Source organism: Numida meleagris, chromosome 3 (assembly GCF_002078875.1).
Source record: "Numida meleagris isolate 19003 breed g44 Domestic line chromosome 3, NumMel1.0, whole genome shotgun sequence".
In the NCBI taxonomy this organism is placed as follows: Eukaryota; Metazoa; Chordata; class Aves; order Galliformes; family Numididae; genus Numida; species Numida meleagris.
The window spans coordinates 24,504,345-24,532,177 of record NC_034411.1 but is presented as its reverse complement, the minus strand read 5'-3'; the positions used below and the strand labels follow the sequence as shown (position 1 = coordinate 24,532,177).

The following is a 27,833-nucleotide window of genomic DNA, read 5'->3' as shown; positions in this document are numbered from 1 at the left end:
ATGCTCTACTGTGCTGCTTGCAGAAGCTGGGAAAGAAAATCTTTTGTTTCTAGATAGAATACTGCTAAAGGACATGATACGGTCTTGTTTTTAATCCAGCTAATTAAAATCTGCATGTGCAGTGTAACTGAGAACACACAGCCTTCGCCCACCACTTTCCCACAGGCAGGGAATAAAGGCCTTTAGTGCAGCAGCAGCTAGCCACCCTTGGATAACAGAGAACAGAGCCCACAATTCATCCCAGCTTTCCTTATCATATCCGTGGAGGGCTTTCCCCTCCCTCCCCCTCTCTCCTCATGGAATCACTTACTGTAGCTATGTGCCTCTATACATCACTGCAGTGTGTAATCAAGTTAAAAAATATGCTCGCTCTCATTTATCTATGCACCAGAGAGCTCTGAATATAATTCATTTTCAGTAAGAAAATGGAGAAAGGGGAGAAAAAAGAACAGCAACAAAAAAAAAAAAAAAAAGAGGAAAAAAAGCGTAGTTCTAATCAGATGTCAAACCTGTTTACATTAAAACTGTTTTGCCAAGAACTAACTTAATAACACGGTTTAGCATTTCACACTTTTCTATGGTCGTTACGTTGGGTTTTTATGATTTGCTGGATGGCTGTGGTTATTACTAAGGCATGGTTATCACTGAGGCTGGCTTTTGTATGTGTGCACTGGGGAGAGGGTGCCATGGAATGTTTTTTGTGAGGCACTTCCCTGATTAGTTTTTCACTTGTTGCTTTTTGTTGAGTAACTGAAGTAGGGGAGGGAGGGGGGAAAATGAGGGCAGCCGGGCGGGAAGAAACAGTACGGACAGAATGGGAAACACTAAAACTGAGCCTCCACCTGTTTTCTCTTTCTCGAAGTCATGTTTTATATGAAGATGGGGTCAACAGGGAGCACAAAAATGTGCCAGGAGATTCAAAAGTTGGAAGGAGATTGTACAACGTTAGCAGAAAATGCGTTTGAATGACTGTAGAGAAGCCCTCCCTCCTCCCATAAAGCACAAACAGGCTTTCTGTGGGCATCCCCTGGTAACACTCACAAAGAGCTGCTCCAGCAGCTGTGTGTATAGCCAAACACCATCCCAGGCTGCTGCAGAGAGGGCTGATTTCTGTGTCAGCTTCCCGACTCAAACGCAATGTGGTATACTTAAAATTAAAAAAAAATAAAAAATTTGAAACAGTGAGAGTCTTGAACAAATATGCAACATGTCTGGAAATAAGTTATGGTCTTATTTTATTTGCCAGTAATGAATTATTCATACAAGGGTTGTATTCAGGGAGCGATTCAAGAGATATGAAAATGCTGTGTTTTGAATTCTAATAAAGCTTATTATTTGACACCTAACTAAAGTACATAAAACCACTTTTTTTTTTTTTTTTTTAAATACACGAGTATTTTGAAAATTGAGAATAGAATGGTTAAAGTGCATCAGAAGTACTGGGCTGCCTATATTTAAAAAAATATGAAATACATAAAGTTATATATAAATTATAAAATATATTAATTTTTTTAAAAAAATCCATCAGGTACAACAGTGCTTTTTGCCATAATTTCATTATGCTCTATAAATGAATAAATTGCCCTGTACATCTCACTTTACTTAGTGTCTATGGAAGGATAACAGAATAGGAAACTATTAGTATATTTATACAATGCTGATCTATTACATTTATGTAACATATCATGAAAATATGATACAGGAATTTGAAAGTTCTCCGGAATAAGTGTCTAATCAGTAGAGCAGTGATAGGCAAGAAAATACTGATCTGCATTTCCCCAATTTTATATTTTATTTATTTTTTTGTGTATGTCGAGATATACATTAAATAATTTGGAAAATATACTAAATAATTGAATATATTCAATAACTCAATAACATCTGTATTGATGCAGTAAAAAGGTTGCTAATGTTAAGTCATTTTTTTATAAAATTAGTGTTTGTTTATTGTATAAGCAATATAAGATTTATGAAATGTGTTTAAGTATGCTAATCATAATAAATGTGGCTTTTTTATTGTTACTAAGTAACCTTACTTAAGCATTAAAATTAATTTGTATTTTGGGGGAACACATAATTTTTATTGGCAGATGTGTTGTTCAGTAATTTCCTGTAATTCTATATAACTAATAACATAAATTAGGTTGATGATTATTGTTTTTATCACTAATAACAGTTATTGTAAAGCCCTTCTTATGCAGAGGGCACATAGCAAGATGTGAAAATTGACCACATTGCTATGTTAGTCACACATGACAAGCAGCATGGCATAAATTCCCACTCAAAAGTCAGTGAAGGGTGCTGAACATTAGGACATGCTAAAGGTCAGGCTTAATAATGGGATATAAGTCTCAGATCCCTACAGTGAGCATTTAATATGTTGGAAATCAGGATTCCTTTACTAAGTACCTAAACCTCTTTGTGAATTCAAAACTGCATCCCAAAATGCTAGCTTATAATAGGGCCCTAAACTCAAGAGGCTTGCATGTCAAAGATGAAGGTTTTATTTTAGATTATTAAATTATTATTGTAAATGTTCAGCTATGTCTTCAATAAGATCACTTCAGCATAACAATTCTTCTTTCCTGTTCTAAACTCATATCAAATCAAGTTCTTAAATCTGTGCCAGAAGAAGTGAAGAGAATAATTGTGATTAACTTTTGACACTGCAAATTCCTCTCACAATCTAATTCTTGGATTCCATTGCATCCCTTCCAAACAAAAGCTGTCCAGCTTATTTGTGCAAGAGTGTTTTATAAGGCTATGAAATGAAGAGTTGATTAATTGTGCTCTTTCTTTCTACCAGTGATGTAGACTATGGCAATAACACTTCATCCAAACTGCTGATTCAGGAGGACAGTAGGAGGCAGCTGCTGAACTGCAAAAGGAAACACGAGCCACTCACTTTTGGTGCACTAAGGGACCCACAAGGATCATTGAGTTCAACCTCCGGCTCCACACAAGACCACCCAACACCCAAACCCTAAGACCAAATGCTCCTTGAACTCCATCAACTTGAGCCCATGCCCGCTGCCCTGGACAGCCTGTTCCATGCCCATCACCCTCTGGTGCAGAACCTTTCCCTAACCTCCACCTGACCCTCCCCTGACACAGCTCCATGCCATTCCCTCAGGCCCTGTCACCGCCCCTCCGCTCCCTGTGAGGAGCTGCAGCCACCATGAGGTCCCCCCTCAGCTCCTCTGCTCTGGGCTGAGCAAACCCAGGGACCTCAGCTGCTCCTTATACATCTTGGCCTCAAGACCTTTCACCATCTTCAAAGCCCTCCTTTGGATGCTCTCTAATAGTTTTGTGTCTTTATATTGTGGTACTGAATGCGTTAGCCAGGTTTTGCCTGCTGATTATAATTCCGTGTGAATAAAAACTGAGCTGGGAAATTGGGATTTAGCCTATTGCTAGCTTAATAACAACAACAATAACTCTAATAAGTAGTTATAAGTAATGGGAATACAGTGACAGCAGTCATTAGTTATATGTAATAAGTTATCAGCAATGGGAAGAGGGTGGTAACAGCAGGAGGCTGGGCTGGCTGCCCTGCAGACACTTTGAAACGAGCACCACCATGGCTCCCCTTGGCAGGCATAAGATACAGAACTGCAAAATGAGTAACTTATTTTTGGCATTATAGAGACTTTGTTTTCTCTTTCATCTTTGGTCTGTTAGTAAGGTTCAAATTTCTCCCTGGGATGGGGTTAAATCCAGAAGGAGCCAGGAACATCCACAGGGTCCCTCCTGCGTTTGTACTTTCTGACCACGTTGGGCCCACTGATGGGTTTTCATAAGGCACTGAAAGACCACCCAAAACCAACAAAACAACCTAGAGGTATAAGGTGAACAGAAAGACTAAAAGCTCCTTATCAAATGGAAAAGCCATTCTGTGCTACCAAAAGATGAGACGAAACAAAAAAGCCTTAATCCAACACAACACACACGTGCACTTTCTGAATGAATTCAACTTAAAGGCCACTGAGGTGATAAACAGTGTAGTGAAGCACACACTAGAAGTCATTTTCAGCTGTGATTCCTAACAGCTTCTTGTTTGGAGAAAACATAATTTCAACCTTATTGTTTGCACCTGTAAGCTAGTTACTTGATTGGCTCAGAACTTCACATGTGCCCAGGCTGTTCTCTTCTTTTTCCATAGGTGGTGACACTTGCTCCTGCTGCTTGGGTCAAGGCTGTGTGATGGGTTTCAGCTGCTACACACCATAAATACTGGTGCAACTTAATAGCAGTCTTGTTACCGTTTCCTTTGCTCAGCTTCCAGAAATCAGTCAACCAACAAACCTCTTAATCAGTTATTTTCCTTATTGTTTGCTATTTTTCTTCATCTGTGAAGTGATACCTGTCATGTTTAGAATCTCCATAGCTCTCCTTCGTGTAAACTTGCAAAATCTTCTGAGGTAGGCAACCTTGTTTCTCAGTCTTTTTTCCTTTCTCTTTATAGCTTTTCATTTTACACAGTAGTACTATCTATCACCTGTAAAGTATAAATCAGGTTTTGTTAGTTTGTCTTTTCATATCTTTTAACCCATCTAAAATAACTTCAGTGTGGAGAATCTAGCCCTGTTACTCCCTAGTGCTCTCTGAGTTCTGCTTGTCTCTCTCTCTAGCTCAAGCAACTTCTGATTTCTAACCCTACTACTTTTCACATCTCCTATCTCAAGTGCTTTGCTTCAGATAGGAGGATTATTAACTTCTTAGTTATTTCTTGTACCTCATATTACTTGAAGCCTTCCTATTTCACATATTGTAATCCTTGTCTTAGAGATGCTATTTCAGGCTTGGGTTTTCATGTCATGCATTTTCAAAGGTTGTCTCTCCTTAGTAATTCCCATCACAATGAGTAGAGTTGCTGCCTCTTCCATGTGAACCTGGTGAGTAAGCTAACAAGTTAGGGGCTTTTTTTTTTTTTTGACATGTGCTGTGCTTGGATTTCATTCCTCTCACATCGTAATTGGTTTCCTTGGTGAAAATGAAAAGTATGAGCAATTGAGGCTAAACTGAGGTTCTGGAGCGACCACTGTCTTAAAAGGAATGAATCTAGGAGGAAAATGTAAACTTTCTTAGTGTGAAGAAACATAATATGTTCCTGTGTTTTAAGAAATGAAAAGTGCTAATTAATCATGCTTTGAACTTGGTATACCAGTTAAAAATTCAACTCTGACCTTGATTTAATAGCATGTGGCCAGATGATTATAATACTCTTCCAAAGCAAAAGACCTTATACCTTGCCTAGGTCAATATCACAATGTAAATGTGAGTAACTGTAAAAACCCTTTCTTCTATTTTCAATCACTTTCTCCTGGAACAAATCTCTCTGAAGTCCAAGGGAGCAAGCCACCTGGTCTTGGGGCTGGTAGAACTGCTGCTCTCACTCTTACCACAGCTTTGCCCTGCCTGCTATCCTGCTTTGCCACTGTCAGGTTCATTATGGAAATAGACTATCTGTTGTCACTATGTTGTTGGCAGATTCAAATAATTCTTGATAGATTAGTGAGACACTGTTTTCTTCCCTGTAGAAATCCTACTGCTTGAACTCTGTGACATATTGAACATCCAGCTGTTTTATTATTGTGTTTTTAATGAATAGCCAGCAGAGACTTTTCTAAATGAAGGTACAGTGCTTGCTACATCATCTTCTGCAAAAGTGATTGCCCTAACGTGTTCTGGAATTTCAGTTTTTTCACAACTTGCATGAGTTATAGATCTGCTAAATTTTTGTTTAATGTATTAGCAACTTACGGTTTGGGATAGCTGCTTTTTATTTAAAAACAAAACACTTCAACAATGACAAAACACTGGCGGGAAAAAAAAGAAAAAACAGGTCTGAGATCAATCATCCCCTGAAAAAGGAGACTAATAGAGGAAAATAATGTAGCTTTCCAACAAAAGGCACTCAACTTTTCTAACTGCTTTCTGTAGGTCCTTCTGATCTAACACAATTGCTGACTGTTGTGTGAGCCTTTAGCTTCTGATGCACTTAGTGATTTTTTTTTTCCCACTAGCTCTCAGCTTCTGATAAACCCAGCCTCATTGTCCAGCTTCCTGTTCCTGATATGCAGAGCACATGTTAGTACAACTGGCCTAATGAGAGATGAAAAACGGTGAGAGAAATAAAAAGTGCAAAGAAAGGACACACACAAACACCAACTCAGTATAAACCCTTAGGATGGTGAAGCTGGGATTATAGCGATTTGCTCATCATGTGAATGAGTGAAATTTTTTTCCTGTTTAATATAAAATTCCCTGGGTTGTAAAGGATTTGATGAAGGCATGGCTGTTTCTCATTAGCAGTGGCTGTCACTAAAATGAATATGTTGCTGAGTGTTCAGTTTCTGGGAAACGTGGTTGAAACATGAGCGGCTCTTTCGATGCAGAGCTCCAAGTCAGATGTTTTCAGAGGGGATGTTCCCCATTAAGTAATGACAGAGAACCATACGGAACACATTACAAATTGAAATACTGATTGATGAAGTGCCTGTGGTCAGCTTTCTACAGAAATGAGAATTTTGAATGTATTATCACATCAGCATGGAGCTGATCTCACGTACCATCACATTCTGTTTTCATTTCTTTTCTGCTTCACGATCTCACACGTGCTGGTCCAGATCACATTTATAGTGAGCAGAACTTCAGTCTGAAGGAAATAAAGCATCAGGTTTGAGTGCTGAAGTTTCATTGATTTAGCTTGACTCACAGGAGCTCGCTCAGTAAATCTGAGTTTGTTCACACAGCTGGGAAGATAAAAGCTTCTCCCCTCCTTCCCGAGAGTGGGGACTCAGAACACTGTGTTGTGCCAGGGAGAAGTGGGGTCACCTGGAAAGGCGGGGTAGTTCTGTGCAGCCTTGGGTTTATCAGTCTGCAGGCTCTGTTCAGGCTTCCTGAGCATTAATGCTTTCCTTTTCCCACTTAGCTCGTTTGCAGGGGGGCAGTGAGGAATATCAGCTGCTTCGTGCTGACTTCAGGGAGAGATTGCTTGGTCTGTTTGCATTCACGTTACTTATTACTTGGGCTTTAAGTTCAGGTTTGTTTCAGACACAGTGACCTCTTCTGTTTCAGAGAGAAAGTAAACAGGGCTGGTCACATGAAATGTGTGTTGCTATTCACTATGTACACAAATGGCAAGTGCATGCATGTCTGAGTCACAGCACATTTAAAGAGAAATGTACAGTCAAATGGTAAATGTAGAAACTTAGGTCAAATTGTCCAGCTATTTCTTTTTTTTCTCTCTATCTCCAAACAGTTCTTAAATGGCACTCCAGTAAAAACTTGAGCAGGAATGGACTTAGATATGTACTTAGCAGTGTTTCAAACAGTCAGATATTTCTGTTTGAGATCTCAGTGTGAGATGTTTACAGGGCACCACATATCAGGTATGAAAGCCAGGTCTTGCTTACACCTTCACTAAAGGGAGCTCACTCAAGAAGATGGAGTATCTTGGTTTATATTAGCACAGCTGAGGCCGTAACTCAGCCCAGAACCTAAAAATATCTTATGCAGGCAATTTGAAATAAAATAAATACCTACTGATGCCTATAAATGTGAACAGCGGACCACATCTAAAATGAAAAACAAAGAGAGGGAAATATTAGGAGTGCATGTAAAACACATTGATGTATTTTAGGGTTTTTGATTATCATTTAAACCAGGCAACCAAGGCCTGACTATTCCGAGTTGTTAAGAGTGCACCATCCCTAGCTGAATTCTCTTAAAAGTACCTCTTTGTGATTTGCAGAGGAAATGATAACAATCTCCTAGCCTTCTTAAATATGTGAAAGGACCTTTTTTTTTTCCCCTTCATAAAGAATTAGCTGTGGCAAACTGTTTTCCAGGGATCTGTTTTCTGCCCTTCAGACTTCTACTGATGTTCTGGAAAGTGCAGAACAAGGGTACCTGGCTGGTGGGCAATTTGTTAGTTCTCACTTTGTGCTTATTCATGGCAGAAATCTGTGATGGAGTGTATGCAAACAGGAATGTTTAAGTACTTCGTTAATTCAAAGGATAAATAAGTGTGTAGAATAAAATAATGAAATGCACACAAATACCTGTTCAAGGATACCAAATACAAAACCATCTGTAAACTGTAAACTAATTGTTTCATTGTTATTCCTCTATTAAAAATAAACTTATGCAAATATTAAAATTAACGATTAACTGAGATTCAGCTATCCTTTAGATCTTTACATTGTGAAATCACATAAGTCTCTGACTGTGTTGGCTAGTCACTGGCAATAGGTATAGATTGTACTGGAGCTGAAGGGCTTCATGGCAGGAGTAACACTGAGATATCTGCAATCATCATTCTGATCATCTTCCTTGTGTACAGTCTTCTTACTATATAGAAGTAATGAGCTCTGCTATGAGAAAATACTATTGCAATTGTATGCTTGGTACAGTCCATAAATGCTTAGATGGGGCTCATAGAACCAGTACCTGCGATGAGCTTTGGTTCCCATGTTATTCTGCTAGTTCTGGAGCACCAAATTCTCCAGAGTTCTTGCTTACAATGCTCCCCAAGTGAGCAATAGGAACAATTTTGTCTGGATGTGAAATGGACTTAGGTAAGGAGAGGGAAATGTTACTGGCATTTTCTCAAATCTTGTGTCAATATCCAGAGGAAAGATCCATGTGCTACACTGCCACAGTACACTGTTGAACCTGTGATAGATGATCAAGGCTTTGATGCCATGAAGATTAGTCTTGGAATGGATATCTGTCAGCGTGGGCACACCAGCATGTTTCTGACAGGGCAGTCAGAACTACCCTAAAACTGACAGTCTGTATCAATTAACCTGAAGTTTCCCCAAAAGTCAGATAAAGTAAGGAATTCCTTCCTTCTTCCTTCACTTGGAGTTTCCAAGCCTCTAGTGGGGGGGACCTAAGTCAGGAAATTCAGAATCTATAAATTATTGAATTTATCTATTCATACATATGGAGATAACAGCATATCTATTGACTCAGATCAAATGCTCAGATAGCATTATATATACTGCTAATAGCTGTCATTACCATTTTCCACAAATGTAGTTTATATAAAAAGTCTTGCCAATATAATCAGCATTATTTCATATTTCTATCTACTTTTGTTATTTTATCTCTAGAATGGCTTTGTTCAGTTTTCTTCTTTTGAAGATGGCTGCCTTATTTTTTAACTTGCCAATTCCTACGATTTCATCTGTTTTAAAAATAATATTTTCACATTGCACAGGTAACTTAAGATCTTCTTGCTTTCTCAGATGTGATCTGGTGCTTACATGTGGGCTTGGAAATGCTATTACCTGCCAAAATTCTAGTGAAACTGGTGTGCTACAGACATCTAAGACATCTGAGACTTTTTGGTCTCCTATAGAAGATCTGGCATCAGTACAGCCATTTAGGTTACTGGATGTGTTTTTGTTGGAAAATTGTCCCAGTACAACCGCATTTATAAATATAAAGGCATACTATGTTGCTGCTTCTCTATATCGCTATTTCCTTTCTAGATTGACATAGGTGATACTGCTACGAGTACAAATCTAACTGCATCAGTATTAAATGTCGTATTAGCTGTACCTGACATCTTGCTGAAAGTTGTGACATAGGCTTTTAAGTATTAGTCTCTTCTGAATCCAAGATTTAAGGTCTAAATCCACAAAATGTCTTCGCCCTCTTTTTAGATTTGCACTTCTTGTCTGTTTGGTTCATTTGAAAGTTTCTACAGTTAGGTTTCCGCTGTCAAATTAGATCAGCATTTAGACATGAGGTAGGAACTTGAATATTATTATTTCTGTCTCATTAATGTTAAGACGAGGATTAGGAACAGTGTGGAGAAAAAAAGTAAAGCACAAACCTTTTGGAGCTGAACTAGCTCTCACCAGGTATGAGTCCACACTAATGCTGTGCTTCTGTTATGAAACTTAATTTGAACTTCCTCAGAACTTTAGAGGCAGTCATCTGAGAACTAAGAGTTGTGGCTGCATGAAGAGTAAACAAATGTTTTTAGATGTGGTGGATAGATCAGACTGGATATGAGTTTCTAAGAACATAGAAAATTAAGTCAGCTTTATTTAGCAGTAGAATGGTTACTGCACAGTGGTAGCACCACATGTGATGCCTCCTGAGTGTTGCAGTATCACCAGCCAGAGCGATTTGTCACAGGAATGACTGTTCTTGGCCTTGCTGGGGATACCAACAAGACATCTAGCCACTGTCAGTCATGCTGTTTCTCAGTGCATGTGCTGAGTTGCGTACAGAAAAAAAGTGTATGTAAAGGTGCAGTTGTTCCCTAATAAGTCACACTGAATAGTACCTAGCCAAGCATTGCAGCCCCTGGATTTCAATATGTCATTGCAGGACTCTTCTCATGAGAATATCATAGCTGGATGATCACAGCTGGCCATGAGGGAGCAACTGGAGTCTACTGGTTCAACAGGAATGATGGCTTGGACTTGAGCTTCCCTGTGACTGTCGCAGTTGCAATGTCAACCAATCCACATCATGTATTGATCTGCAGTTTCCCTTTGATTTCAGTATTGATTGTGGAACATTAACTTACATGTACCACAAAGTTTCTACCACTTTTTTACTTTTCTGGTACTATGTGTGACCCCTCAAAAAAAAAAAAAAAAAAAAACCCTTTTTGTTCCTGTTTTGTCTGCGCAGTACCAAAATGTCTTTGCTAGAAACGCCAGCAGTTGCTCGAATACTCATCACGCACTGTATGATTATTCTTTTTCTTCCTCTGATTTTGACTGAATTGTGAGATGACTGAAGCATCAAATGAAAAAGAAGCATAAAGCAAGGGCAGGACTCTGTCCTGGGGCCACTCAGCTCCCAAGAGAGCTGAAACAAGAGGGTCCTTCTACATCCCACAGCAACAGCATGTTTTTATTTTTTTCTTGGTATTTTTTTTTCTGTAAATGCTCTCTCATTCCTTCTTGCTCTCACTTGCTTTAAAGTGTACATCTTACATAAATTAATCTGCAGGTTTTGCGGCTGTTTCCCATCCGCTGCTAGGGCAAATTAGACTTGCTGATGTTGTTTTGAGGGGGTCCTGCAGCAGCATGAAAGAAATGACCCAACGAGAGAGCATGCTTTCTTTGGCTCTTCTTCCATGTACTCTCTGGCCCATTCAACAACAAAAAAAATGAGTTCAATTGGCCTGAAAGGCACTGGAAGATTGAAAACCTCTCTTTAGTACCTTAAAGAACCAAAATTACTTAATTAATGTGGAGGCCATTATGTGCGGTTGCCATATGAATGAGTAAGTGGACTGCCTGAGTTACAGAGCAGGAAAGAGGAGAGGATATCTGAGGTCACCCTTGTCAGGGTAAAGGAATCCTAAACAATGAGGGCATTGCTTGAAGATTTGAGGAGGAATTTGAAAAAGAGCCCTGAGAGTGAAATTAAATGAAGCATGGGAGAGTATTAGTGCAGATTAGCAGTGCTGTGAAGGAACCCGGCACTGGCTGCCAATCGCCCCTGAGCGTGGGCAGCCTCAGCTCTGCAGACAGGAACCGGGCAGTGAGCTGCTGAGGTTTGACTGCGAAGTATTTTCTTGAGCATCATTAAAAAGTTGCTTTTCCACTCTCTCTCATAGAATTCAGAAAGTGAACATGCCTCTTTCAGCTGCTATTTTTTTTTTCTGCCAAGGAGACTTGTGACAGAAGTATGAAAAAGTCAAGCTTCTAAAAGTACTCAGGCATTCAGTGTAAATGTGAGATTCATTTAGTAGCACTGAGTTGTCAACACTAACGTACTGCTTCAGAGAAGAGGACAAAACCTAGTGAAATTAATGAAATTCCAAGCTGTGGTAGCCAGCAGTTAAATTCACTGTAAAAAATAAATAAATAAAAGAACAGATGATGAGATGTGTTTGCACACGTACAGAATGGAAGAGATGGATGTTAGTGTAGTGAAAACCAGACTCTTTTCCAAAATATGCAGGCTTAAAGTGATCTAATTTTTTTTTTTTCAAAGGGTGCTTTGAGGCCATTTCAAGATTTTTTCTTTGAGTTTATCTTATCAGCTGTAATAGTGGGCATTTCCAGACAGCAGTACCTGCAATAACTCAGTTTTACGGTATTCTTAAAACAAGAACCAGCTGAAGGTGGTATATTTTGGAAAATGTTGGCTTCATGTTTATTTTCTTGGGTTTGGTTTCATTTACTGTCTTTTTGAAGCAGTGTTTTCTTATGTGCTCTGGAGTAAAACTCCTGGCTGCTGGATGTGAGTTCCAAGCACTTACCTTGCCTACCAGCTATGAATAGGATTGTTCCTAAAAGCACGCAGAGAAAAAGTGAATCACCTCTCTGAAAACTCTTTAGTTGTGCATATGCTTTCCAGAAGACCATGGGTACCATTTGCAAAACTCTCTAATGAATCCTAACGTGAGCCCTGCCTGGATCTGCATGAGGTTGGGGATCATGTTTATTTAGACCGTGTCCTTAGTTGTGACTAATGGTCTCAACTAATGTCATAGATTGGTATAGCCTAACAAGTCCTAGAGAATAATCAGTCATTACCCAGTGGTAATACAGTTTAACTTTGATGCTCACTTGTTGGTTGTATGAGCACAGTCATAGGTATTCCTTTTTGGAAAGCTGTTTTGTAGCTTTCTTGCCATCTTTATTCCTCTAAGCTGTATTTTACAACTGCAAGCCTTGGTCACTGGGGCTTTGGCTTCCAAGGCATTTCCTAGATGCTGCAGAGATGCCAGGGAAACCCATGTCCCTCAGCTGCCTCTGTGGAATGAGCCTAGATGTTTCAGTTGCTTTGGCCATAGGCACACTCAAAACTTTGATGCTTAAGTTCTCAAAACATTTAGGTGCTTCTGGGAATGGAGAACAAGAACAGCAATACAAAACAACTAAAACAACAACAACAACAAACCTATCTCTGACCATTAATATTCCTAAAAAAGTTTTCAGATAACATGAGAACTCGAGAACTGGAGTTTGGCTAGTGCTCAAAATTGGAGTAAATTTGTGGACTCCGCATAAATGGTGCTTCATTGCATAAACTGAATTTCAGAAGCAGATTAGATGACATTTTCCAATGTTCCTTCTGCTGAAATTGTTTCATTGCTCTGCAAAAGAACAATTAATGTAATTGAATTTTCCCTCAGGGTAGGAAAAATTTACCCCCCCTCCCAGCCCTTTCTTTTTTATTTTTTCTTCTATTAATTTAATTGAAACCAAAATTGCTTGAAATATTGAATACTACTGGAGGCCTCCCATTACTAAAACTAGAGCTGAGTGGGAAATGCTTTTCCAACCTGCAAAACCTCTGTGTTTTCCTAAACATTCCTGTTCTGAGATAAAAACCAAACCCCTTTAGAGGCAGGAGTAGCATGCTTATGTTTATTTAAGGATGCTAGGAGACTGGCATGTAACCACCAGAAGTTTCGCCTTCAAAATACCTCCTTTTTTTCTAATTGAGGGAAAGAGAAAGCTGACAAAGAGTGAATGGTTTCACGATTCCCTTCACTACTCAGGGCTTGAGCAGGCTTGCTAGCAGGGCACTGTATTTCAGCTGCATGCTCTGCAGGTTGGTATGAAGGTCACCAGAAGTTTGAAACTAGTAGGAATTAACACAGAGCGTGGCCCCACAAGTACTTAGACAGCATTCAAAACATGTCCTGGAGCCTGGCTGAACAAGAACTAAATTCCCTTTGGAAAGCAGTGTTGCTGTCGGAGATTTGTGATTCACTAGTCACCAGGGTTTATTTCTGCAGTTGTCATGCAGGGCTTCACTGGTAGTTTTCCAAGCTAGGAGACTGACTAACACGTTCCACCTGGCCTTAGTGGGATGCGTATTGATGGATTAAGCCTGGCTTTGCAGCAAAGCAGAGGAGATGTTCAGATAAGTCGGTCACAGGTTCAGCTGGGAGGCTGAAGTACCTGTTACGCTATGAATGAGGGTAGACCCTGCTGGCATATTGATTTGGACACAGTAGAAACAACTTGGGAAGCCCTCCAAACAAAGCTCCTTACCAACACTGTTGTGTATTTCTGCTTTTTTTTTTTTTAAACATTAAAAAAAATCATACCACATAAATGAGGAACAAAGAAGGAATTAGGTTATTTTTCTTAACTCTAGGGCAAGAACAGCCTACAGAGGAATCACACAACCTCTAAACAGCCTGCATTGCTTCTGTTAACAATTACATATGTGATGCTCTTGCTAATTCTGAATTGACCATGAAGTTACTCATTATATCCTCCAGCACTGTAGCACTGATTGCTCAACATATAGCCTGAATAGAGTACACAGTTGAGTGTGACTTTCTGTTATGATAATGTATACTGACCAAATTTTGACAAGTATTAATCTAATCACTGGAGGACACGATTAATTAGAAATGTTTTTCTTCTAAATGTGTTGTGGACAATTGTCATTGTCCCTCTGTACTCAGCCCTGGTGAGGCCCCACCTCGAGTACTGTGCCCACTTTTGGGCCCCTCACTGCAAGAAAGACATTGAGGCCCTGAAGTGTGTTCAGAGGAGGGCGACGAAGCTGGTGAGGGGTCTGGAGCACAGGCCTTATGAGGAGCGGCTGAGGAAGCTGGGATTGTTCAGTCTGGAGAAGAGAAGGCTCAGGGGAGACCTTATCACTCTCTATAACTACCTGAAGGGAGGTTGTAGTGAGCTGGGGGTCAGCCTCTTCTCCCTTGTAACTAGTGACAGGACAAGGGGGAATGGCCTCAAGTTGCGCCAGGGGAGATTTAGGCTGGACATTAGGAAACACTACTTTTCTGAAAGAGTGGTCAGGCGCTGGAATGGGCTGCCCAGGGAGGTGGTAGAGTCACCGTCCCTGGAGGTGTTCAAGAAACATTTAGATATAGCGTTGAGAGACATGGTTTAGTGGGGTTATTGGTGGTAGGTGGATGGTTGGACTAGGTGATCTTGTAGGTCTTTTCCAACCTAGCTAATTCTATGATTCTATGACAATATGCTCCCGAAGCACAAGCAATCCCTTTTTCTGTGTTCCCATGTGAATAAAGCACAGTAACTCTTTATTCAAGGATTTTTGTGCTACTTCAAAAAGTCAAGTCTTAACCCTGACATCGCTTCTTAATGAAATACAATTACAGAAATGTGACTTCATTTTAGGAGCTTTTCTCTGTCCCTACTAGTTCACAGCAATTAGAAATCCTTTGCCTCACTAGTCTTTCTCTGAGAACTCTATTACTTAAACTTTCAGATCTCCTCTTTCATGCATGAATCAAAAATATATTAATTTTCAATGATTCACAAATTAAGTTAATAAAAATTAAGGCAAGAGGCTGGTAGCATCATGCTCTAAGAGTTTGGGAACAATTTAATTAAAAAAAAAGGTTCAAATCTCAAGAAAAATGATACATGAGATCAAAAACTATTTTTTTTTTCCAAAGGATTGTGTATAACTAATCCATTATTAAGATTCCTCTTAATGGCTGCTGCTCCTTCTAATTGGTGGAACTACTTAAGGAAATATTTCAGTGCAGTCATTAGCATAGAAAGCCTGATTGTTTATGCCTTTTGATCATTGATGCTATCAGGGAAGAAGCTGGATTTTAATATTCTTGAGAAGGATGAGTAGAGTTCTGATTGCCATCCAGGTCTCTTGTTTGAAACAGTATATGTCTAAGATCCTTAAGTTGCATATAGATATCATCTTCTTTCCTCTCATCAAATGTTTTCCTAATAAATGCCTTTTTGTACTATTTATTATAAGCTATCCAGTGAGCATTTTGGGAATCAAATAGATTAGAAGCAAGGAAGAGAGAACACATTCTCCTTTCTGTGGCCTGTATGAACTGTATCATGCCCCAGAGATTAATACTAGCTTAGGGATTTTTAATGAAGTATTTGACATCTATGATTCATTCTGAATAGCTGTAGAGGCTAAATCATATACCATCTGCATTTTTTCTGTTTAAATTGACCTAGGTCAACAAGGCCTAACAGACTGAGGATAAAGAGGTATTCATCCTAAGAAATGCATCAGCTAGTTTTGGTTTGGCAGCTTTACCAGCATGTTCTTTTTCTCTGAAAATTGAGAAGGAATCCTTCTGAGTGAAGCTTTCTTACATTTCTAGTGGTTCCATCCTTGAGAACCTGTTGCCTTAATGGGGGATTTTTCTGTTTTGCTTGTGGTACTTTCAAATAACTGATCAGCCCTAAGACTGGATGCACACCATTCAGAATGTAAAATTAAAATGTAACTGATCTGCAGACACACTGACAGTACCTGTAATAGTACTTTCAGTAGTCCATGCCATTTGTGGCTAAATTCACTCAGACCATGACCCTTACTGATGCCTAGTAGTAGGAGTCAATGGTTTAGCATCTTTACTCTAATTTGTTTTCAAACTATTATTATACAGTCCAATGATACGTGGTTGTACATCTTCTGGACTGAAAACTCTGAGAAATTCATATGAAAGTAATCCATTATGGGTGAAGAGGTAAATCTGAAATTTTGATAGATGTGAAGAGAAATAGTACCAGTTGTACAGTCCTGCTATCTTCAACAGTGGACAGCAGTAAAGCTGATCTTTAAAAGCTTGTCAAAGCTAATATCTAACCATTCTTTTTTAGGTTGTTAGATAGGGACATTTTATGCTAATCTCTTTCAGAGTGAGTCTAGAAAGCGATTTTTAAAAACACTTGTTACTAAAATCAGAACTGTGCTTTGTGAATCATTAGCTCTCATTGTACTCATAGGTAAGCTCCAGTATTTGGGCTGACTTTCAAAATGCTGATGGGAGCACACCCACAGAAGTAGAGCTGAGTGAATAATGAAACAGTGAATAATTTATCTGATACACTTTGGTTAGGTTCATGATGTTTGCAAGAATAATTATTTTTGGAGGGTAATATTTTACATTGACGTGTGATTACCAAGACCTGGAAATAAAAGCTGTGCTGCTTAGCTACTCACTGCCTACGTGTGTGCATGCAGTGCTGGCATGCAGGCTTGTGCATGCAAATGAAACCTTCGGTTCTGGAAAGCCACGTGTGCCCTTTTCCACCCTCCCCCAAACTCTGCTTTCTGCTGATATCTTTGCCAGTAAAAAAAACAACCCAGTGAACTTTTGCAGACACCACTCATAAAAACAGGCCAGGCACAGCAACAGTTAAATATTAGTAATGAAATGTAAGGAATCATAGAAATTATTATTATTATTATTTAAATTACTTTATCCCCTCCCACTTCCCCTAAAGCTGTGTCCTTAGGAGCATTTCACTGGTAAGGAAAATTTAGTTATTTCATGACTACTATTATAGGTTGCTGAGTGTTTGATTAAGGAAAAAGTTACAAACCAGATTCTTTATTTCTGCTTTCACAGAAACTTTATGACATCTTTCAAAGAATCTTTTTAGAAAGGTCTTTGACTTGCTATAACTTAATTGTATTGAAAAGTTCACAAGTTTCCAGTTGTGGCTGTTGCCATTTAGACTGCAAAGGAAGAGAAACCTGATCATGGTGGCTGTTTTGGAATGAGGCACAGTGGTTGTTTGCTCTCATTCCTCCTGAGCTCGCCTGATGCTCTTCTGCCTTATGGGAACCCACTGCTCAGAGTCTGCTGACCCCAGTGCACATGGACAGCTTCTGTTGGCAATCAAAGGGAGTAGGGACAGTGGGTGGGAGGTTATCTTTAATTGTATATGTATTATACTAGCATTATGCTCTGTTCACGCCCATGAATCAATCAACACGCTACATGATTGTTTACCTGAGTTGTGAACTTAGGTGGCTAGGAGGAAATTTCTTGCTTGGGGAAGGGTCTATGGCTGCCAGTATTAGGTAGTATAAAGTTAACATGTTCATAAGATTGAAAGATACTGCTTTACTTGCTGGCCCTAGATTGTGTAATTTATGAAAATACTGATCCACACACTGCACACTTACCTGACAGGGAATAAAGTAGGATATCTACAGCATTTGTGCAATTCTCTCTGGACTCAGATCTTTCAGTCACCATTAGTACAGGAAAAAGAATGAGTTCTTTAATATAGGTGAGAAAGTGCTAGAAATCCCTACATCTTGAAAAAGCATTTGCAGGCCTGAGTGTTTTTTTCTGACTATACCAACTGACTTAAAAAGTTTCTCTCTCACCATACAAACCCCACCTCAAAGGCGTCATGGGGTGTCACTGACTTCCAAATTCTCCTTTCAGAGCAGAGCATGTTTCCATATGACTTAGCACTGGAAAGCCTTGGTTTTGAGCAGGATACACGGTTAACACTACGGCTACTAAATCTCAACAGCGCTCTCTGCCCAGCAGCATCCACACACTGTCTTCAGTGCCTAAATCAAGAGCTAACACTGATTTAGATCTGGACTGAACACTGGTATGCTGCCCTCATCAATAAATTCCAAACAGTAATGATTCTCTATTGCTTTCCTGGGTAATTTCATATATAACTGTCCTGTTAATTTATCATTCCTCCTGAAAGTATGAGAGGAAGAAGTTAAATCTTTTTTAGAAGAAGCTCTGGACTTCTACACAATCTGAAGCATTATAGCTTGAAATGATAAAATGGTTTGCTCTTTTGTCTGAGCTTAAAGACTGATACCTGTCTAACCTACTTATGAAAGAAAGCAGCCAGGCTACAGATGCCACCTGGAAGAAACATAATGTTCTGACAACGTGCAAAGTGCATCCTGTCCATAATGTGCTTGTCCTAAATTAACACATCTCGTGTCTGATTGTGAATTTCAGGAATTTGGTAAGTTTCTTTGTTCAATGAAAGGGAATTCTTTAGCTAAATTGCACTTTCTGTGACTGATAGAGTTACAGCTATCACACAAGAATGTCTGTCTCATGGCTGTTTTAAGTAGGTGTTGAATTGTGTTGTGTTCTTATTTCAGTGGAAGAAATTTGTATTTTTAAAGAATAGTTTGACAGTAGTTACATTCTATATCACCGTATTTATCACCATTATAAAATTTTTACTTTACAAATTTTTAGTCTCACAGGACTTATCATGATGTTTTACAATGCTGTACATTCTGTAACTGGTAGCAGATATAGAATGCTTCTTAGCTTTGTTTTGTCCTGTCATGGACAAATATTTTCACAGTTGTCTATAACTGGATTTAATACAATCATTGTCACACCTGACACTGTCCTGACTTGCAAGGATCACTTAGAAATCTTGAGTCTCTTTGTTCTTTCAACTTGGAGGCCATTTTTGCAATAATGGCCTTGGAAATCAGTCTGGAAACATCAATGTCATTTCAGACACTTTAGGGTGATCCTAGCAATGATCTGGCAGCAGAAATCACACCATGTATGGAAGGTGCATTTGACAAACTGGTATTTAAAAAAAATTCTCCCTTTTCCCTCTCTAGCTGCCTGCTCGCCTCTGCTTAGCTACATCACAATAATCTAATGAAACTGATAGATTGAATGATTGCAATGAATAATTCATACCCCTCTGAATTCCCCAGCTCTTTGCTTTCTCCACAAATTTCCAAGTGTTTTGAAGAAAGACATTTATCCAATAGTACCATTTAGCAATCTTGATACACCAATCCTGAGCTGACTGTAGATGTTGAAAATACACAATCTTTTAAGTGAGCATTAAGGATGAAGAGATTAAATTTGGGCCTATATTTTGAGCTAAGTATGAGTCTTAAAAATTGTCAGAGAAAGCTGGGATATCACAGTTTCAAAACCCTCAGTATCAGGATTATTTTAAAGAAGTCACTGATAGAATTATCTTCGTGACCACTACCCTCAGGTTATAGCTTTTCAGTGTCTTTAGTAGGAATAGATTGACAGTTGCATTTCATTTTGCAAGGCATTTTTATTTCTCATAACATCTGCCATTGTTTACTTCCCCTAAAACATATGCAGCACAATCCCATGTCTTCCTTCTGATCTGTTTACATACTTATGCTTTATCACCCCCAAACTCCTTTTTGTTTACAAATTCAAGGAATACAACATAATGCACAAATTGCTACCTATAGAATAAATTCAGTCATGCATGTTGCATAATTAATTCCAAGAGTTCTAAGTACATATTCTACTAATTACATACAAAGTAGCTAATTACACGGCTAGAGTTACTTGTTACTGCTTGTGCAAGTTCGCAAAACACAGAGTTTCCTTCATCTACACCTTGATTCTACAGCTATCAAGCTAGTGAGGTTTGATGATTCAGAAGCAAATGAGGTCAAAACAGGTCATTGGAGTATCCTCTGAGATCTGAGTTGTGGCTTTTTTATATCCTGACTCAGCTAGGTTTCTGACTCTGGGTTAGGCCTCATTACCTCCGTTTATTTTCCTGATTAGACCATGGAAGTTGCAAAAAAATGGTGAAAAGTATACATGGGAGAACCTTGTTCTTCACACAATTTTACTGCAGTCAGTGAGATTTTGGATTTCTGATGGTAAAATAACAAAATGATATGAGGCAATAAAAGTGGAAGATGGTATTGTCAACATGAAAATGAAAAAAAAAATTTACAAAACATTTCAAGTGAGAATTGTCCCTTTTATTTTCAAACCAGGACTTGGCCAGGTCTGGTTCTAGATATTGCAACACTTAGTGAGACAACAAATAACATCTACAGGAATGTCCAGCTGTAGAGCAAAAGTAAGTATGTAATTTTGTGTATTTTTCCTTGATCTTAACACCACAGAATCTAAACATCTTACTGTTACCAAGAATACCACGCCTTTCCAAAATGCATACTGAAACATTGCAAAGAATGAATTGCAGAATGTTTTTGCCTCTTGTGCAATCATAGCAATTCTGCTATGTGCCTAGCAAACTTTGAACATTTCTATACCTTGTCTCATGGTAAACACTATTCTGCTATGGTATTCATCTGTAGAGAGTAGACGACAGGTCTAAAAGAAGGTTAATTGCAGTGAGTAGTATACATTTTACTCAAAAGAACAGTAGCAGTTTTGGAATAAGCAGGACATCATGAAAGAGGTAATAGGTTGGAGAGACACAAATAAAGGAGTAGATCTTTTGTATTTGTTCAACTTATGTTCAAATTAAATTCTTTAAGCAATTAGATGCATGTACATAATACTTGTGTGAGTGCAGGCTGATTGTAGAGCATGTCCAGTACCCTCTGTGGCCTCTCTGTATTTTAGCAGCTGATTATCAGAGACTCCCTTAAAAACTGAGGATCTGGGCTCATGAACCTGTGAACCCAGAGGAGAAGAGAGGATTACCTAAAAGAAATTCACATAAAAAATACTTGTGCAGGGTTAGGGCCCATCAATGATCCGGCTTGTTTCTCCTAAAAAAAAAGCCAGCATCATTGTGCTAGCATTGGAACATCCTTCTGTAATTGAAAACACTTGTAAGGCAGTGCCAGCATGTTGCTGTTTGCATCTAAACAATAATCAAGATCTCACACAGTGTTGATTTGTTGTCAGCTATTTTTCCTGCACTAAACAAGTCTGACACTAGCAGCCCACAAGCTAATTAACTCATGTATCTGGCATGGGAATCTACAGTATAGCTATCAGCAGAATATCCACAGAACTGAAACAACCAGCCAATTGGACAGATGCTCCAAGGAGACAGAGTGTCTCCTTGAGGTAGAAAAGAAGAAATGTGAATGTTAATTAACAGGATTTCTGTTCCTTGCCATCCAAAGAACTTTTGTCTCAGGTGTTTGTTTGCTTTCTTCATTTAACAAAACCTTGAAAGAAAATTTTCCATACTCACTGAGCTGGATGCTTCAGATTGAATATTAGCCACTTATCCTTAATTCCTTAATACTTCCTATCTCCCTTCAACATTTCTGGTTTACCTTTAGCCTGTTCTTAACACACAGAACAGGGTTCTGGCATCAGTCTAGTTTTAATATCTACCCAGGTTCCTTGATGAGTCAAGACTGTGGGATTCCTCACTGTTTGAATGCTTGTTGTTGCTCCCTTAGGGTACCACTGGCATTACATACTCCCAGGGTAACCGGTATTTGGAAACAGCAAAAGTTTTTGGTATTCAGCGCTTGCTTAAATATTGCTGTGGGCTGAAAGTGGTGAGCTCTCCAAGAGGAAAAGGCAAGAACAGAGTGAATGAACAGGACATTAATATTTTGACACCCTGTCAAGGGGTCCAGATTTCAGTTTTGTCTGTGTGTCTTGAAGAATGGGAGGAACAGTTGTCTGCTTTTCTATCACACCCACTGAAGTCAAGTGGAGATATGGATTCTCAGCCTCTTTTAAAATGGAAACTAAGTTGTCATCTAAGAGGGAAAAATTGTTGCAATAGCATCATTTAGTCACTGCAACACTGAAATTGGTTTTTAAAAAAGACATGATCATGCCTTATAATAAGCAAAGAATATAGAGAGAGACACCTATATAGAAAGCCCAGTTTAGTAACTGTAGGCAGGTCCCAGGAGATCTAATGAAGACACGTTTTAGCTAAAGTAAATTAAATCCCTTCTTAACAAACAAGCAAGTGCAGTTGCGTTCATAGCCATTAAATCATTGAAGCATTTGGCTCACAGGGTCATATTTACACACCAAAATTAAACACTTATGTGCACTATTTGGTAGAGAGTTTCTTTACTCAGAAAGAAGCTCTTGAGAATCACAGGTCAGCCATAAAATATGCCAAAAGGCAGCTATTTCTCCAAACTTGCCACTTTGCTAGGTGTATCTATACAAAGTCAGGAGTTTCCCACCTAAGCTGTGGTGCAGCAGTCTGTTCCCACCTACCTTTTGTTTGGCAAACATTGGGTTGGGCAGTTGCCTGAGGAACAGGGTGGCCTTATTGAATTAATTCCACAGAGTAAGAGTTGAAAAATACATTTATTACTTTCCTAGCTAGAAGAGTTAGAGGTGAATCATTCTTTTACAACCAAATTTATTGTATAGAAAAAGTATATAAGATTCATTAATTCTCAAGAGAGTGTAAGAAGAGGGATCATGACTTCCCAGCTGTGTGAGGAATGTACTCCCTTGGAGCTGTTTAAATCAGTAACAAGAATACCCACAATTATAGCACCTTTGGCTGGGATAAGCATTGTGTTCTGGGGCTCAGACCACTTTTCAGTTATGAAGGAGGAAGTCTATACTGGTTCAAAAGCACCATTACAGCAAACATAACGTTGACTTGCTGTCTATTGAACTAAGTCCAGTATCATAGTTTAACTGCAGCAGCATTTAAGCTCATCCTAAGATCTGAGCATGTTTTGCTGAGAGATCAGTGCTGCTGTGAGCTAGAAGGCAGAGTTATTTCTCATTTTGCCTACTCTTGAGCCCTTAAAAAATCCTGAATAGTCTGGTATTGATAGCCTCTAGATATTCGGTACTAAACTTTGCACATTTTGCATCTGACCCACTCTGGACAGTACAGATTTCCTTTGAGGGAAGCTGTCTGTGAATGCTTATGTTGAGCTGCACCTTTTGCAAGTCAGAAGTAAACAAGAGGCTGGATTTATGCATTTGCCCTGTCCACATGTGAATCTATCTCAGCTTCTTGGCCAATCTGAAACAATGACTAAACAAAGAAGAAAAACAAAAACAAAACAAACCACCATAAACTTGAACTCTTGTTGTCTTGCCACTGTTTAATTGAGGGTTGACAAGAAAATTTAGTGCTACATCTGTGGCAGTGTTAAACTGCATTTATTAAGAAAGAACTTTTGTAGCAATGTGTATGCTTTCTCTTGTTCACTTTCACACTGAGCTATAAAGTTTCACGACAGCATTCTTTTCCAGGTTGCTGCTGTACTCTCATCATTAATCACTGAGTGAAATTTTGCTTCTGCTGTGTCTTCTGTACAGTTTTCAAATTTTTGTTTTTATTTCCCAAGCACTGCTTTCATCCTGCCTTGAATCACTTTTCAGTTAATCCACTCTAGTGGAGTGGCAAACAAGACTGTCAACAAAGATATGCCTGCTTCTGATTGCAAGCATTATTTTATATTATAATTGCACCAGATGACATTGTGAAATGAATCTCATCTTGCAATACAGACTGTGAACTATATGGAAAGGGGTCATAAGAAAGTCTCTACTGCATACAGTTCATACCTATATTAGATTAATAGGAATTAGTTTATGTGGGGTCAAACCTGAAATTATCACCTTCAACAAAACCTGGCATGCTGTTATATTTGTATAGTTATTTTTCATTAGAATATAACTTGTGAATCAATGACAAAAAAAGAAATGTTGCATGCAGCATTTATTTTAGAAGGTCCTATGTTTCTCATTTGCCCTTGCTCTTGTTCTCTCCCTTGCTGTCACATTTAAAAGATTCTACAAGTCCAGTTATGGGAGAAGCAAAGGCCTCTGCTACAGGCACAAGTGTCCTAAAAGTGAGAGGCACAAATTCTTCTGTAAGAGATACCACCCAGTTTCAGACCAGCCATACTTGGTAAATACTTGGGGTAGGTCTATTAAAACCTCCGAGGAAATGTCTGTATGAATTGCGCACCCTGACTGCAGTGTGGACACATTCTGAGTCACTCATGAGACATCATGTGTGTATTATGCGACTACTCAAGAATTCAGATCAGTATACACATTGGGGTAGTGAGTGCAATCGTGCCTTAATGCATGTCTGGCCTAGAGACACGTTGTGAAGTTTCTTCAGTAAGAAGACCCCACCAGCGTTTTTATAGCTTATGTTAAGTACTCCAACTGGCTGCTGAGTGATTTAATTATGTTTTTTAGGATGACATAACTATTCTGCAAACAAAGTGCCATATACTTAATAGTTGAGCAGTAAGGAAGGCAAGATGAGGGCATGTCAGTAAAGACGAGCTTCCCATTTTGTTTTGATTTAGAGTTCATTCCTGTAAAAAAAAAACCAACATATTCTGAAGTATGATTTTGTCAGGTTCCTCTCAATTACCAGTAAAACCTCATTTATCAGGAGAGGATACTTCTTAATAGATGACAAAAGGCGTGTTGTTAACTTCATCCAGAGGGAAAGAAATACAAATAGATAGAACAAGGATGAAGCAATGCAACTCCCATTTGAATGAATGATTGTCATCGTATCTAATGAGTATCATTGTACATACATGAGTACTCCATCATAGCAACATCAAGAGATAAGAGAGCAGGATTCTACATGTGTTGACATCTTTTATATCTGGTTTCTGCAAATATAGGACTCCAGATAGATGAGCTCAATTAAGTAGTTTACTCATGAAAAACAAAGCAAATGCTAATACAGGAATTCCTACATTCTATAGTTACAACACATGGACACATGGAAACACCCTATCTGGCTAACCTCGTTGTGTCTGGTGCTTATAAATGTTTTAAACATGGTTCCTCAAAAGGAACAGCATGCATAGTTCTCCATGTTAACTGCGTCTCAGGGAAAAAGTGGTGTTTGTACAGCCCTAGGAGGGAGTCATGTTGCAATCTCAGCACCAGCTTTGCAGGGAAGTTTTAACAGCAGGCAGTTTAAATATAGGAAAGATCTAATTGCCACTAATCATGTGATTACTTACAATTACTTAATATAGCTCTGAAATTAAAAAACAAATATATATCATATTTAGGCACTGATATATAACCCTGGCATAAGGATGTACTTTTGGCAGAAGTGTACTGTAAACACATAGTAAATGGAAAGGCACTGCCTTGAGGAGCTATCAGTCTTGGATTTAATACAAGGTGCAATCAGAGGAAACACATGTATAGGAGCTGAAACAAGAAGGATGTGGGATGAATAGTGCAAGCATGCTTTTTCACAGGCTTGCTGTGTGTATAATACCACAGTGAGCAAGGGGGGCCTGGGACCCTCCTGTTTTGAGCTGTGGCTTATTTAGGCACAACTCCCATAGACTTCAGAAAGAGTTCTGACTTAAATAGAACCAAGTAAGAGAAACTAGGGTTTGCTGCAAAATGATGATCAGGTATGCACAAAGGGATGAATGTGTTTCCCACTATGCTGGCTTAGCATTGCAAGAAAAAGCTTGGGAGGAACATAAAGCAGCTTTTTATAATTATGGTTCTTTTTGAGTTAGCCTGAGCCCTCCTCTTTCCTTCCTTTACCTTCCCATTCTCCTTCTAAAATAATAACAAGTTTAGCCAATAATTTTAAGGAAGTCTCAACAGGCTAGATGGAATTCAGAGAGAGGGATCTAACACAGTTTCATTTCATTCTTCTTTCTGCTTGTTTTTTCCCCTCCCCAGGTTTTCTTGCAATTTATTTCTGTGGCTTATTGCACAAAATGGACGTGGTGAGGCAAAAATAGAAGTTAATGGTACTACCACTGTTTGTTTCTATTAGCGTTTACATGTGAAATGAAGGCATTTTGGAAGAGAACCAGACTGGCCAGTAAAACCTTTCACCCTCATAAACTGTACATTTGGTTTGACTTTGGCTTAGATCCCAGAACTTGTCACAAGCTTTATAATAAAGCTGTAGTTCAGCTACAGTTTTGTTAGCTTTATTACAACGGCCCCCTCCTTAAAAAAGAAAAAAAAAAAAGCAAGCGAGCAAGAAAAGCTTTTGTTCATTCTGAATGCACTTCAGATTCTGGAGAAAATACACAAGAAAGTACAATTAGCTAGATAACTGGTCAGCATCAATCATCAGAATATAAATGAAGTTCATCTAAAATTTACAAAAATGATACATCACCTCCTTAAAATAGTCCAAGAGTGACTAATCACATAAACAATAAGGCAGCCACCAACACTCAGGCATGTAACAACTTCTGAGAAAGCACAGGCCTAGCACTGCCAAAGAAGAGTCTACAGATTGACTGGAGATATGGACATCTGGAGGGAAGATGCATGCTACACTTCAAGATGAGATTTTTTTCTATAAGCTTTCCCAGAGGGGTAATATAGCTCTGGAGGAATTCACTAAGGGAATATATAATGAAAACAAGAAGAGGGGGAAAAGAAATGTGTTACGCAATATGCAATTACAAAACTGTTGTTCTCATCCTACTGTTGCGCATCCTGTGTCTCCCCTGCACAGAGCTCCCACTTCAAGACCAAGTGCGTGTGAGAACGATTACTACACACTAGTAATGCGATTTAATAGGACTACTTTGCTGAATAACTATTTGTGAATTATTAAATCCTGTTACTGCAGATTGAACAGATATTGAGAGGATACGTAGAACTGCGTTGGAAGATTATTTGGCTCATTGCATTGGGTTGGGATTTAAAATATGGTCTTGTACTAAAGGGACTAATTTGAGACACAGAAAGTCTATTTGACTCTAGTTCCTGTCATTCAATTCCATTTTGATCCCTGACTAAGTAAGCTATGCTAGCTAAAGTTCAATTCCTGCTGAGAGAATGGTGACCAGATTAGTCTAGTCTAAAAAGTTTAGGCTGGTCTTCTAGTCTAAAAATTGTTATTTTAATCTATTTAGGTTTCCCACGCTGAAACCATACTTGGTACTGGTTGTAAACTGCCCTGGTGCTGCCTGAGTCCTCCGTGGAGCTGGGCTGAAAATTTTACCTTGCTGGTACCAGTATGCTAAAGTATGCATCTGGAAGAATCATTGGCATCATTGATGAGTAAATCACATTGTGTTGCTTTGCTTTGGGGTCCTTTCTGAAGGCGATACAGTGACATCTAACCAACTGTACACCTCTCTGCTGTGCTAGAACATTAGTGATGTATCTCAGCAATTTGTTGAAGGGAGAATTTGTGTAGCAGATGAGTTTTGTTTGCAAATGACCATTTAGTTCATTTCCACAGAAAAATCAGTTGTGTAAAAATACCGTGTAATACATGGTTAATGAATTTCACTTCACAAGAAAGGTGTGCAACTCTCAAGAAGTATCAAGAAGAGCACTGATTTGTGAATTTTAATCTGATAATCAGGTATTTCAAACTACCCTTGAAAGCTGATCAAATTATATT

The 27,833-nt window shown here is 38.8% G+C and overlaps 1 protein-coding gene and 1 long non-coding RNA gene across 5 annotated transcripts in view; one reads left to right on the top strand and one right to left on the bottom strand.

The window, feature by feature from the left end:
• MTA3 (metastasis associated 1 family member 3) overlaps nucleotides 1,346-27,833 on the bottom strand; it is a 696,451-nt gene continuing 669,963 nt past the window's right edge. Inside the window, exons 32-34 of one of the 4 annotated variants that reach the window (XR_002436306.1) lie at nucleotides 7,549-7,580; nucleotides 6,573-6,658; nucleotides 1,346-4,498 (exon numbers count right to left, since the gene is read on the bottom strand). The gene's annotated coding sequence lies outside the window, so the exon portion shown is untranslated. Of the gene's footprint in view, nucleotides 4,499-6,572; nucleotides 7,581-27,833 lie in introns of all 4 variants that reach the window. The other 3 variants (XR_002436305.1, XR_002436307.1, XR_002436308.1) reach the window with 3 other exon arrangements.
• Nucleotides 4,290-27,471, top strand: LOC110395299. Its single transcript, XR_002436316.1, has 3 exons — nucleotides 4,290-4,421; nucleotides 20,512-20,597; nucleotides 27,337-27,471. It is a non-coding gene; the product is annotated as an uncharacterized LOC110395299 (long non-coding RNA).